At 47.0% G+C, this 12,616-nt stretch overlaps 1 protein-coding gene across 4 annotated transcripts in view; it reads left to right on the plus strand.

Annotated features, from left to right (window-relative positions):
* Window positions 1-6,684: 6,684 nt before the first annotated feature.
* The window catches only part of STAG2 (STAG2 cohesin complex component), a 92,871-nt gene continuing 86,939 nt past the window's right edge, over window positions 6,685-12,616 (plus strand). For all 4 annotated transcript variants that reach the window (XM_062502846.1, XM_062502844.1, XM_062502847.1 and 1 more), the window contains exon 1: window positions 6,685-6,837. The gene's annotated coding sequence lies outside the window, so the exon portion shown is untranslated. The remainder of the gene's footprint in view (window positions 6,838-12,616) is intronic.

Genomic DNA, 12,616 nt, shown 5'->3' on the forward strand with positions numbered 1-12,616 from the left:
TGCTGTAATTATATTGTGACTTTCTGTGAGAAGGCAAATGGCTTGTGATGATAACCTGTGCTGAAACTCATATTTTGTCTTTAATTTTTTCTTAACCATTACTTCCTATTAAGCAATAGTGACAACATTACAGTACAAGTGTTAACTCAGGGAACATGGCTCTGTGAGTAACTTACCAAGAAAGTTGCTTTTTGCTAAGACAGGAAAGAAGATGCTATATATTCATGTATGAATTACTTGGATAAACGAAACCCCAGGAAACATCTAGGACAAAATGGTATTAATTATATTGTGATATATATTGTGTAATATTTGAAGCTGATCAAAAACTATTTGGTTGCCTTTAGATAATTACTAATTTACAGTTTTATAGCCTGGATAGCTATTGTGTTGGCTGAGATAAATTGGTTGATAAATAATAATTACTGGAAATGTATTGGAGAGATGCTGGAATTAGTTTTGCTCTCAGACTGAAAAATGGTGCTTACTATCAAAAAATGAAAAACACATTTGCGGAGTCTCACTGTGAAAACATTTAGAAGAATCATTACAGTTATTGCTGAAAAGCCAAGTTTAGTATAAATGTATCACCTTCAGATTTTTGAGAGTGAACTAATATAACCTTCAAAGATTACCAAGACAGCATTTAAATTTATTCATGTTATGTCCTTTTGATTTTATATAGTTAGATCTTGCTGTAAAACTCTTGACACAGTTTCTCTTATGTAACTTAATTTTGCAGTGTATGATGAGAGTCATCACTTAAGCCAAATAGTTATTCTTCTGAATACAAGTTTTTCAAAAGTGTCTATCAAGCCAAAGGCATCTCTTCCTTTTAACTCTTGTGCTGCTCTAGAGAGAAGCTTCTGAGTCCAGGGCCGACTTTACCTCTCTGTCCTGCATAACCGACCCATGTGATGTTACTGGAGTCAGCATGGGAGCTCTGTCCACAGGGTACAAGCCCCTGGAAAAGTAACTTGCTTCAAATGGGTGTTTTGCAAAACAGATGTGCCAAAAATAACAATTTAACATCTGCATGACAATTTAGGACTTCAGTAACTTTGTCAACAGTTGCTTTCTTAAAGGCCTAATTGGCATTTGGAAGACCCATGTTCCAGGTTGGAAGCTTCACTTCTGCTAGGCCTACAGCTGGAACCAGAGGTATAGGAAATGGAGAAGTGGGGACTCCCTGGGGGAGTGAGAGTGGGAATAGCTGTCCTCGGTGTTTATGGCGAGCGTCCCAGGTGTGCCCTTTGTCATGGAGGGGAAAACACTTGGTTCACAGCTGCTGGCACTGAAGCTTTGCAGGACTGCTACTGTTGCATTCTAAAGAAGTATTTTTATCTTAACGGTTTTGAACATCTGTGCAACTCACCATGTCATAAACTGTTGTATTCCTTGCTACTTGTTATGCATTGTGCCATTTACAAAAACCTTTAATCTCAACTCATGACAAAATCACACTTGCTTTGCTTCTACCACCCGCTGTGTCAGAATTGAGGCAGCAGAAAAGGCCTTGAGTTTGAGCCCCAGACACAACTGGCAGTAGGGGACTGACTTGTGAGAAACAGTCTGAAAGAAACCTTGAAATTGGTTGATGGTGAAAAACTAAACCAAAGGAAACTTGTGTTAGGGCCAGACATATATAGAGGACCTTGGGAATGCAGTAGGTCAACCCCAGAAAACTTTACAAGTTTATTTGAAAGAGTAATCTGTTCCTTGACCTTATGTGTAAGTAACAAGCCCCTATTGCCTAGACTTCCTCTTTAATGCCCTAAGTTCCAGCCTCAGTAGTTTGTGGGGAAAAGGCCAAGGTACATCATCCAAATCTTGTGTTTGCCTGCACATAGGGAAGAGTGCTGTCCCATACATTTTAAAGAGGATTTTCTTCAGAGCTTAAACACCAAAGTATCTGACTTTGTTGTTTTTAATTGTTTTGCTCTATGATCCTGGGCAGAGGTTGAACTGAATAGTGCCATTTCTGTCTCAGTTCCACTCTAATTTCACCTAGCCACAAGCCAGCCTCCCTTCTCTCCTCTTTAGACAACCTCTGGCTCCATGTCAGAGTATCAGGGAGGCTGAAGCCCTACGAGCTCTGACCAGCTGAGAACTGCTTTGTGTTCCTGATGGGTTAGGTGCCCTACACATCCAGAGTATGATGTAGTTTCACTGGGTTTTAGCTGTTTCTCAGCTAAAGCTGCTTCCCTTTCTTGGCATCAGTTGTGCTGTTTGGCCTGCTTGACTTTATTTCAGTTCTTGGCAGCTTCTCACCCCAGCCCTTTTTCTGTTGCCCACTGTTCTTTGCTGCCCTTAAGCAGGCCCTGCCACTTACCTGGCTTACCCAGTCTGAAACATGTTTCTCTGGTTCCTGTGCTTCCTCCTCAGACTTTGTTCCTGATGCTGTCATAGTGCCTGACTCATAAAATGGACCTTGATTCATGGTTCCTCTGCCTGGACTTAGCTACCGGACAGAAATAATGTCTTGCAAATATCTGTGTCTTCCAAAACTTCCCTACATCCAGAAACTGGAGCACATTGTGTCCTGAAGCCAAGAGAGGTGGCCTGATTGGTAACACTTGTTCCTGTACCTAGGGTGAGGTGATGCCTCAAGTGAAAGCGACTCATCCTGACTGCAGCCAGAAGGGCTTTCCATTATTTCCCACCAAAAACCGGTGTGGTCTTTACACAGTTTGCTGATGGAACTTTGGAACCTGGCTAAGGGATTTTTATCTCAAAGAATGAGACCTAGAAAGAACACCTCACTCAAACAGGGGAATGAACATGGGACTTTGGGTAACAAGTGGCACAGAGGACTGAGTAAAGCTGCTGCTCATAATGCAGTTAGCAGGAAAGCATCTGCGACTTACTGGGATTCTGTTAATTCTTAGAGCTGATAATGGAGTTAAAAATGCCTTCCTTTGTAGTGGTATGGGACAAACTGTGATTCTGTGCTACTTCACAGAAGGAGCAGACAGAAACTCAAAGAAAATTCAGACATAAGTTGGGTGTTCTGGAAAGACATGGTGAGAAATAGGGGCACACAAGGGACACTTACATAAATGGAAAAAGGAAGAAATTATTCACAGAGCAGGGAAAGACCTAAGGAGCTACTGGTGTGCAATCTCTCTCCTGCAAATTATGAGAAAGTAACCCATTTTTTGGTCTTTATTTTTGTTTCTTATGTAATAGCTCATCTTCAAAAGGATTTAGAGCAGATTTCCCTGGAGTGACTAAGCCAGATTCAAAAATCTGGGGAAAAAAATTTGACTGGGAAGACTGCTTTTTCCCTCTGTACCCATCTCAACAGACAAAAGTATGGTTTATTCAATACAGGCCATCAAAGCTACCACCTCACCTTGGAAGAAATCCAGTATACAAATTCTTGTTTCTTTTTCCAATTCTCAAAAGTAAAGTCTTTAAATAAATAAATAAAATAAATAAATAAATAAAGGATTGTGGGTGGTGTGTTGGTAGAGTCTGTTGTTATTATTATTGTTGTTGAATGTTTTTGTTTTATTTATTTTGTTGGGGTTTTTTGAAATAATACAAATGAGGAAATGGAACTGCAGAGGGAGTTCCTAATCTGCAGGAGAAAGAAAAGGAAGAAGCATGAAAAGAAAAGGAAGCAGCATGAGCATGAATCTCCTGCCTGGGAAAATGAATCAGCCATCTGGCAGCTTGAGTTTATTCTGATCTTCTCTAGTGGTGAACTTCTGGCCATTAATTCAGAATTGGTATCTGCCCTCTCCTCGCTCAGTTTCCTGTGTGACTGATCATGAAGCTCTCTTTGGATCAAGCGTAATAACAGTGCCTGTAAAGTCTTTGTTAAATCCTCTCTAAATTGGGCTCAATATCAGAAATGGTGGGATTTGAAGCACCTAAAGAATAGCTTTTTTGAGAAAGATTACATAGTCCTGTGAAATACTTTCTCCTAGTTTTATGGAATTTCTTTTCTATCAGATATAAATCATTTCTATACAGGTCAGAATTTAAAATATCTAGTTCTTTATAATGCTTAGATAGCACTTATTTTTCTTTTACATTTTTCATTTTATTGGAAAGGATGCTAGTGTGCTAAAACTATACAGAAATTTCAGGATGATCTTTGTTTTGTTTTTTTTTTTTCCCAAAGTCTGTGCTCATGGTAGAAGTCCACTCTAGCTTAGAAAGAAGAGGTGTGCTTGCAGAGGAACTACTTTTCATCATATTCCCTGTTGTACCAGCTGGCAGCCTCAGCCCAGAAGCCCTGAGGAAAATGCAGGAATCAGGCTCTTCAGAGAGCCAGTTTGGCCCCCTTAAAAGTGAGGAATCCTCACAGGGCTCAGTTGACTTAAGAAATTCCTGCCTTCTGGTCACTGGAGCAGAGCAGAAACTTTCCTGGCCTCACTGCTGTGCTCGGCACCTTCAGCTGTGCTGACTGAAGCGCTCCTGCAGTTGTACTGCAACAGCTCAGAGAAATTATCTGGGCTGGGGGGGCGGGAACCAAAACCAGTCCCTTAGAAAAAATTGTCCCCATCCCCTTCTCTGGTGAGGCAACAGTTTTGCTAAGACAGGGCTGAGCGAACAGCTGAATGAAACAACTGCGAGGGAGGAAATTGAACTGGAGAGTGCAAAATCCTCTTAGGCAGGCTCTGTGACCAGAGGTTTGTAATGCGCTGCTGCTGCACCTGGAGTCTGTTCTCTAGAGCACTTACATGTTTTGTCATAAGCAGGGAAAAAAAAAAAGAAAATTCTGTCGTGGGAGTCAGGACACCCAGAAGTGTTATGGATCTGGGCTTCCAAGCCCTGAGTAAGCTTTGGAAATGGGCTGAACTCTGCCATGGTATTGTCAGCGCTTGCACACTCATTCCTTCAAAACCACACCTTAAAAACTATATCATGTTTTGGTTTTTTTTACATTAGGTAAGCACATTTACCTAAAATGTCTCAATCATGAGCTGAAGTGTGAACTACTGTGGTTTTGGAACAGAACAAAATACGTGTGCTGTACATACATTTCATGCACAGCTGACTGGAGCTGCCTCGTGTTGTGCTCCTGCCAGCTCCTGCAGTAAAACTGCTATAATCTTGCAAAGTTTTGGACTGGAGTTCTAATACAAGTTATCCCTATTGTTTCTCAAGCAGAAAACACATCACTGGAATTCTGTGTGCAGGCAAAATGTTATAGTTTATTTTTATGGAAAGGTTGTCTATCTGGCAGAAGTTTACTTCATATGGATCCAGCTCCTTTCCACCTATTCCTAAGTGCTGTTTTATAACAACATAGATAATTGTTAAGGCTTACATTAAGTTTGGTGAGTTTAATACACAATTCTACAACTTCTGGACACTATCAGGTTAACATTAAAGATTATCATCAGCACCTGTAGCTGTAATTGAAACCGTGAACATAGCTGTATGACTGGGCATTCAGGATGCTATTTTAAAGCGCTCCCCTACAAGGCAGTCTTTCTGCTTATTTTCTCTTTTGTTTCCCCCGAACTTGACAGAAGGTGCAAAACTATTTTGAAATGTGAATTCAAGCTACAGAATATAATTTATTTCTGTAAGCTTGTCTCACGTACGGACAGACTGTAGCTAGAACTCCTAGGTGTCATCACCTTCTATTGCACTGGCTTTACTTTTTTCATTTTTATTTTAAGCACTCCTAATTTGATCACGGCTTCCATTTTAAGTGTTATTTTGTCATCTTAATTTTGAAACTACTTGAACTGGTGGATACTCTTAAGTATCCTCAAGGACAGGCAGGTGGGCAGAGCAACTCGGTTTAACAACTGCTTAGCTATGCTAACGCTGCCCCCAAAATTGTAGGTACATAAACATAATAGGGTTATTAGAGACTAACTACCAGGACAAAACTATGGTGTTGACTGATCTAAATATAATCCTACGTAGAACTATTCAGCATGAGCAATGTCCTTAGCGTTACACAACAAAGCGAAAAAAAAACACCAGTTGCCACAAATTGTATATCCGGTTACTTTACACATTCTGTACTGCTTGTATGGATCGCTTTAGGATCATATAACTCTCATGCAGGGAGAAAAAAAAAAGGAATCCCACAAATCCTTATTTAACACAGTGGGCGACGAGCAGATGCGGAGAGCGTTTCTGGAGAACGCTCCCGACCACGCGAGCCGCCATCGGTGCCGGCAGAGATCGCTTCCGCGCTCGCCCCGCAGTCCCCAGGATGAGGCACCCCGCACCCGTACAACCGCACACCGCGCGTTTATCTCCCGGGCCACGGGCTCCCCCGCGCACGACTTCGCGTCCTGCCGGCAGAACGCATGGAGCGAGGGCGGCTCTACGGCACCGGCTCCGCGGAGCGCTTCGACAAGTCCCAGCTTCGCTCCAGCCGGACAATTGCGCCCCATCACTGCGGGGTTACAACGGCAAAGGGCCCCGGGGCTGCGCGCGGCCGGGCTCATCCCGCGGCCCGGCCCCGGGTCCGACCGGCCGCTCCTTTTTAGGCCGCGCCGCGGCCCCGCTCCCGATCCGCGCATGCGCCGCACCTTGTTTACCCCGCTCGGCGCGGCGCTGCCGCGGGCGGCCGGCAGGTGTCGCCCCACGCCCAGGAGAGCGGGCCTCGCCGGGCGGCCGCCAGGTGGCGCCTGCGCCCTCCATTCGCCCGCGAGCCGCCGAGCAGCGAACACCCCAAACAATCCCCAGCGCCGCCGCCAAATTAAATAACCCCGACCCGCCCGCGCCCCGCGCCCCCTCCGCGCCCACAGCCCGGCACCGGCCGGGACGGGCACGCAGCCGGCGAGCCGCGCCGGGGCTACGGGAGCGGAGCTGTGCGCCGGGGCCTCTTCGCTGCCTACGCCGACACTGGGCAAGGTAAGTTAGAAAATGGCGGCGAAGCTTCTGGAAGTTTGGCGGGGGGACGCGGGATCGTGGTGCGCGGCGGCGATGAGAGGCCGGGCCGGGGCCCGCGGCCCCGGGCCCGCGCGGGGCGCCAGGCCGGCTGGCCGCGGGGACTGCGCGCAACCAAGATGGAGGATGGCGGGGCCGAGCCGCGAAAACACTCCAGCCCCCCGCTTCCCCACCCCCCGTTCCCGGCGCGCCGTGGCGGGGAGGGGGGAGGCGAGCAGAGTGCGAGTTGAGAGAGAGAGGGCGCCGAAAGCGGCCCCCCTGCTCGCCCCGGCCCCCTTCCTCCTCCCCAGAGCCGGCCGCGGGCAGGCCGGGCCCGGCGCTCGGCGAGCTAAAATGGAGAACCGCCTTCTCCTCCTCCTCCTCCTCCTCCCCCCTTCTGCCGAGCCGAGCAGGGGCTGCCGGCAAGATGGAGGACTCGGGCATTGTGTGCGTGGGGTGTGTGTGCGGGAGAGCCGGGCCGGGCCGCTCGGGTGGGCAAGCGAGGGGAATGGGGTCTGGGCCCGAGCCGCGCTCGGGGGGAGCGCTGGGCCGCGCAGAGAAAATGGTGGGGTGGCTGCCGCTGTCCCGGGGTCGAATGTCGGGGGAGGCCGCGGGCAGTGGACTCGCACCCCTGACAGCGCTCGCCACGGCTCCCTTCCCCCTGCTCCCCGCTGCCCAGCGGCCGAGCTCTTCCTTCCAGCCCGCTCCCCGAGGCGGGTTCCCCGAGGAATCGGGGTTTGTCTCCTCAGACTCTGTTTCCAGAGCTGGGGCAACTCTGGTCGCCCTTCCCGGGACTGCAATAGGAAGGGCTGGCGGGAGCGGGGCTCTCTCGGCTCAAGTGAGGACGTAGGGACTGACCTGCACCTTCCCCCCCGCCTCCCTTCGCTGCACCCCCCGCCCCGGCGCCCAGCTAGGGGAAGGCCTTTGTGGGTCGAGTTTTCCCCTCCGAGTGACTTTGGCCGAGCTCCTCGGCGGCTGTCCGCTAAGAGGAAGAGTTGTGGCAGTTTCCGTTCGGCTTCCTTTATTTTTTTTTTTTTTTTTGTAAAGAAAGGGTGCTTGCCAACTTGTGCCGGGGACGCCCGATGCCGGGAGCCGCGTGTTGCAGGAACCCCGCTGGGCTCTCGCCGGCCCCGGTGGGGGAGGGGGCAGGAGGAGGAGGAGGAGGAAGAAGGAGAATGCTTCTTACTGGGGGGTTTTGGCGCCACTTTTGTTTTAGATAGTGCTCCTCTGCCCCCTCCTCCTCGGCACGCACTGAACTGAGCTGAACCCTGCCCAGGTAGGAAACGAGAGCTTCCTGGTGTTTCTCTTTTCTGGGCGCTTATTTTCTCTACGTGGGTATAAAAAAAGCCCCAAACATATATATATATATATATATATATATATATATATATATATATATATATATATATATATATATATATATATATATATATATATATATATATATATATATATATATATAAAATGTGTCTGTGTAGTTGTTGCTGCAGTTCGGGACGGAAAGACAGAGGAGTGAGCGGCCTCAGATCGCTGGGCTGGGAGGCCCTGTTTTCCGAGAATTCCTCTCCCTGCCGAGCGCATCCCTGGTGCTGGGCGTGCTGGCCTTGGGGGCTCTCACCGCTGTGCTCCTGGCCGCGCTGCCTCCATGCCTTCCTCTATTCTGCTAGCGTTGTATAATCCGTCTACCCCGTGGAAATCCGGGACCCACCGACCTAATTTTCTTTTCCCTCTCCTGGCCCCGAGAGCAGGCGCGTAAGCGATCGGGCCCCTCTTTCGCTGCTTTTATTTATTTATTGTACTGCCCGGGCTCGGTTCTCCTTTCTTGTGTTCCCACGGGATGCGGCGTTGGGAGGTGACACAAAGTTTCGATCGCCTCCGAGTCCGGTGTTCTAGTTACTGAGGGGGAGCGGGTGGTTGGTTGTTTGGTTTGGCGTTGTTTTTCGGGTTTTGTTCGTTTGTTTTGTCCCGTTTTTTTCTTAAATTACTTTTTTGGCAGCCCGGGTAGCGCTGCTGCCCCCCCGCCTGCCCTGCCGGCGCTCGAAAGCTCTCCCTTCCCCCGAGCCACACCCTGGCGTGTGCGGTCTCCCGAGCCGCCGGTGCGACCCCGCGTTTTCGCTGCGCGCCCCGGGGCCGCCGCCCGGCGCGGGCTGCGGGGGGGCCGTGCCGGCGCGGGCGGTTGCCCAAGTGCGTCACGGCGGCCCCGCCGGGCCTGCTCGCCGCGCCTCGGGCCGCGCCCGCCGCCCATTGGCCACCGCCGCGCGGGAGGCGGCCGCTTCCTCCGGGCCCCTCGGCTCGGCTCGGCTCGGCTCGGCTCGGCTCGGCTCGGCGGAGCGCGGCCGGCGCTGCTCGGGCTCCGCTCGGCATCCCGCTTGCACTGCTCGAGGGGCTGCTGGAGGGGAACCGGAGGAAAGCGTCTTTTGGATCGCTTCTCTGGAAGCCGTTGCGCGACCGCTTTTATGCTTTTCTGGGAGTTTTGTTGAATCCTGTTCTAAATGACCGAGAATGAGAGTTCCTAAGAGTTTCCTACTGCGAGGTGTTGTTCTCCAAGCATAAGTCTCCTTGTTAACTCTTTCAGTTCCGTCTTGATTTGTTATTGATTACTTCTTCCTCATTTCTAGTGCTTGGCCATTCAAAACAACTTTTCCATTTTTCGTAGTCTCTTTTACTTAAAGAAGTAATCTATTAATTATTATTCCCGGAGTATTTATCTGGTATTGAATTCTCCCAAGACTTACCCATTTGCAGACTGGCTGATTGTGTGCAGAGAAATAAATTCCACGAGTGATTGTGCAATTGACCATCATTAATCTCTGCCATCTTGGTATCACTTGTTCATTATCCTCAACTCATAATTTTGTGGGTCTGTCTTCCTGGTGATCAGTCACCAACTCAGTACCACAGATCTGGTGTAGGGCTCTTTATTGGGTAACGTAGTTTTTCTTTTATAGCATGATAACAGTTGAATTACTAATTGAAACATGGTGTGAGAGCTGTCTTACTTTTAGCATAAACATGAACATTTTTGCTGTTGAAAGTCCTGGAGGTGAACAGGCTGGAGTCCCCACACTGTTCTGATTAATCAAAGACTAAAAAAGCTTAGAAGTTATACAAAAGAGAAGAATATTAATTGAATCCCATCCCTAACAAATAGATCTTGCCCTGTATCTCACAGGGGTCGTGTTGGTGACCTTCTTTACAAAACCAGTGACATTTTATGGTGTTGTGTACAGGTGAGCTTTGTGCAACCTGTGACACTAACCCCTGAGTTTCTGTTGTTTGTTTCTTTGTATTAAGTTAGCTGTGGTAAACTTAAGGTTGACTGTTGTATAAGCTTAAATTCAAATAAGCAAGCAACCAAAAAACCCAACAAAAAACCCACAGGCATGGAACTGGGGCATAGGAGAGATTTTAATTTTTCTGTGGTGCTTCCTAGCCTTCAGATAACTTCGAAGTTATGTACTTGGGCCAAAGTTATTCTTTTGGACCTTTTTCATGCACTTACAGTTTCAGGAAGATAATGCTGAATAAAGTCGATAAGCAATGTGAGGATTTGTTAAACTTGTATTTAAGAAGTTAAAATTTATGTACAGCTCTTGTCTTTTAGATATAAAGTCTTGATGTTTTGCAACTGAAAACTGAAATTAATTTGAGTTGGTTCAAATCAAGGATTCTGTAATATTTGAATATATTTTTTAAAAACTGGGTTCTGCAAAATGACAAAAAATTGCAAGCACATAGATTATTAAAATGCTTAGTTTAAAATGCATTGTATTACTTGAATAGCGTTCATTTTATATATTGGAGTATTCAGTTATCTGGTTGGTAATCTGACTCAAATTCTATAGATATCACGTTTGAACTTTGTGTTCAAGTCTTTCAATGTTTGGAGTGAAGTAATTTCCACTTTGAAGGAGTGTAAATAGAATTGTAAGTTAAATACTCTCTAGGTTTATTTTGTCTCAGTATAACTTACCAATAGCAACTGAATTATATAAAAAAAAGTAATGTAGACAGCTTCTCTTGAATATTACATGCTACTGCAGTCTCCTGTAGAAAATAGCTGCAGGCAACAAACCACTTGAAAGTTCCTGCTCTTGGTGGTGGGAGCAACTGTGTTAGACATATTTAAGTCATGAAATGATGTTGGCACATCAAAGCTTTATGAACTTTTTAAAATTAGATTGCTCTTTGTCACTTATGGTTCAAATTTAGAATGATACCAGAATCCTTGTTTGTCATTTTCATTTGTGGTCTTACTGTCTCAGTTGTTTTGCTGCAGGCAAATATTTTAGGAAAGATGAGCTTTTCTGAAACTTGTGTGCCAGTAAAAACAGGTTGTATGTTTTACAAAAACCTGAAATACTTCAGTTGCTAATTTTCACCAAATGAATCCCAGAAAATAAGCAAATATTTCTGCTTGTTACTTGTGCTTGTTGGTTGTGGCACTGAAATTCTGTGTTTTGTCAGATGAGACAAGGTTTTCAACTCAGTGTGATCTCTGCCTACAGTGGACGTGTCTTCTCTAATTTGAAAACTTTGGAGAATATTGTAAGTGTGAAATGGTACTGTTGGATTTTGGCGGTGGGTGTTGTTTTGTTTTGTGGGGTTTTTTTGTTTGTTTCTTTGTTTTTCCCTTGTTTTTTTCTCTATCTTTTTATTTTCTTTTTATTTTTAATGTGTGTAGTTAAGAAAACGTACTGGAAAGAGGAATATGTTGTGGATTTGGCCTCTGTCAGCGAGATGTGTGAATTTCCAAGAGCTTCATCTGGTTCAGTACTTGTTTTGTCTTGGAAAGAAGTGATTGATAGCAGCCATCAACATACCAGTTTAATACTCTTAAAAAAAAAATTTGCTCTCTTTCTCAGTCTCACTTAAAACATTAATATTCTGAAACCTTAATCTTAGATGAGGATCACTGACAAGGAAGAAGAACGTGATAATCTAGTCCTTGGGAAACAGGGGTAAGCAGGGAATTGGAGTTTTAGGTTGTGGAAAAAAAAAAACAAACAAACTGCACGCAGCAAATATATGGAGGAATGGAAAGAGCTCTTTTTGGTGACAGCCTATAGCCGTGGTTCAGATCCAATACCATCCAGCGTTTCAGATGAACTCCCCTTTTAAAGTGAAAGGCGAAGTAAAAACGGGAGTTCTTCAAGGTCCCGTAGTTCCTGGGTCCTTGGCACCGGCTGTCCTGCGTTGTGGGCTGCTCTGGGCCTCCTCCTGCCTTCTGGTCCCCCCGTGCTGTCGAGTCCACGCGGCGGTGGCTGGGACGGGGCGGTGGGCAGCTGGAGCCCCGGTTCCTGGAGCCCCGGTTCCTGCAGCCCCGGTTCCTGCAGCCCCGGTTCCTGGAGCCCCGGTTCCTGCAGCCCCGGTTCCTGCAGCCCCTCCCGGCGGGCCGGGCTCGGCGTGCGCGGCGCCTGCAGCGGCCGCCCCCGGGCTGCAGGGGGCGCCCCGGCGGCGGGGCCGCGGCTGCGCGGGCAGTGCCTCGGCGGGGTCACGGCTGCGGTCTGCAGCTCTGGGGCGTTTGCTCGCTCGGAAAGACCGCTTTGGACAGTAAACCGGTTAAGCTCTTCCATTCAGTGAGCTTTCGTGTTTGAAGATTAGTATAGTGACTCCAGTTGGCTTTTTGTATTATAAAAAAAAAAAAAATCCTGCTTTCTAAAAGTTCCGTGTCTTTGTGGTTTAGGAGTAAGCGTTGGGATCTTTTGTGACTTTTGACGAGGTCAGGTATTTACCTAGGAATGCTATAGCAAAAATTCGTTTT

The sequence above is a fragment of the Cinclus cinclus genome, chromosome 15 (assembly GCF_963662255.1).
Source record: "Cinclus cinclus chromosome 15, bCinCin1.1, whole genome shotgun sequence".
Taxonomy (NCBI): domain Eukaryota; kingdom Metazoa; phylum Chordata; class Aves; order Passeriformes; family Cinclidae; genus Cinclus; species Cinclus cinclus.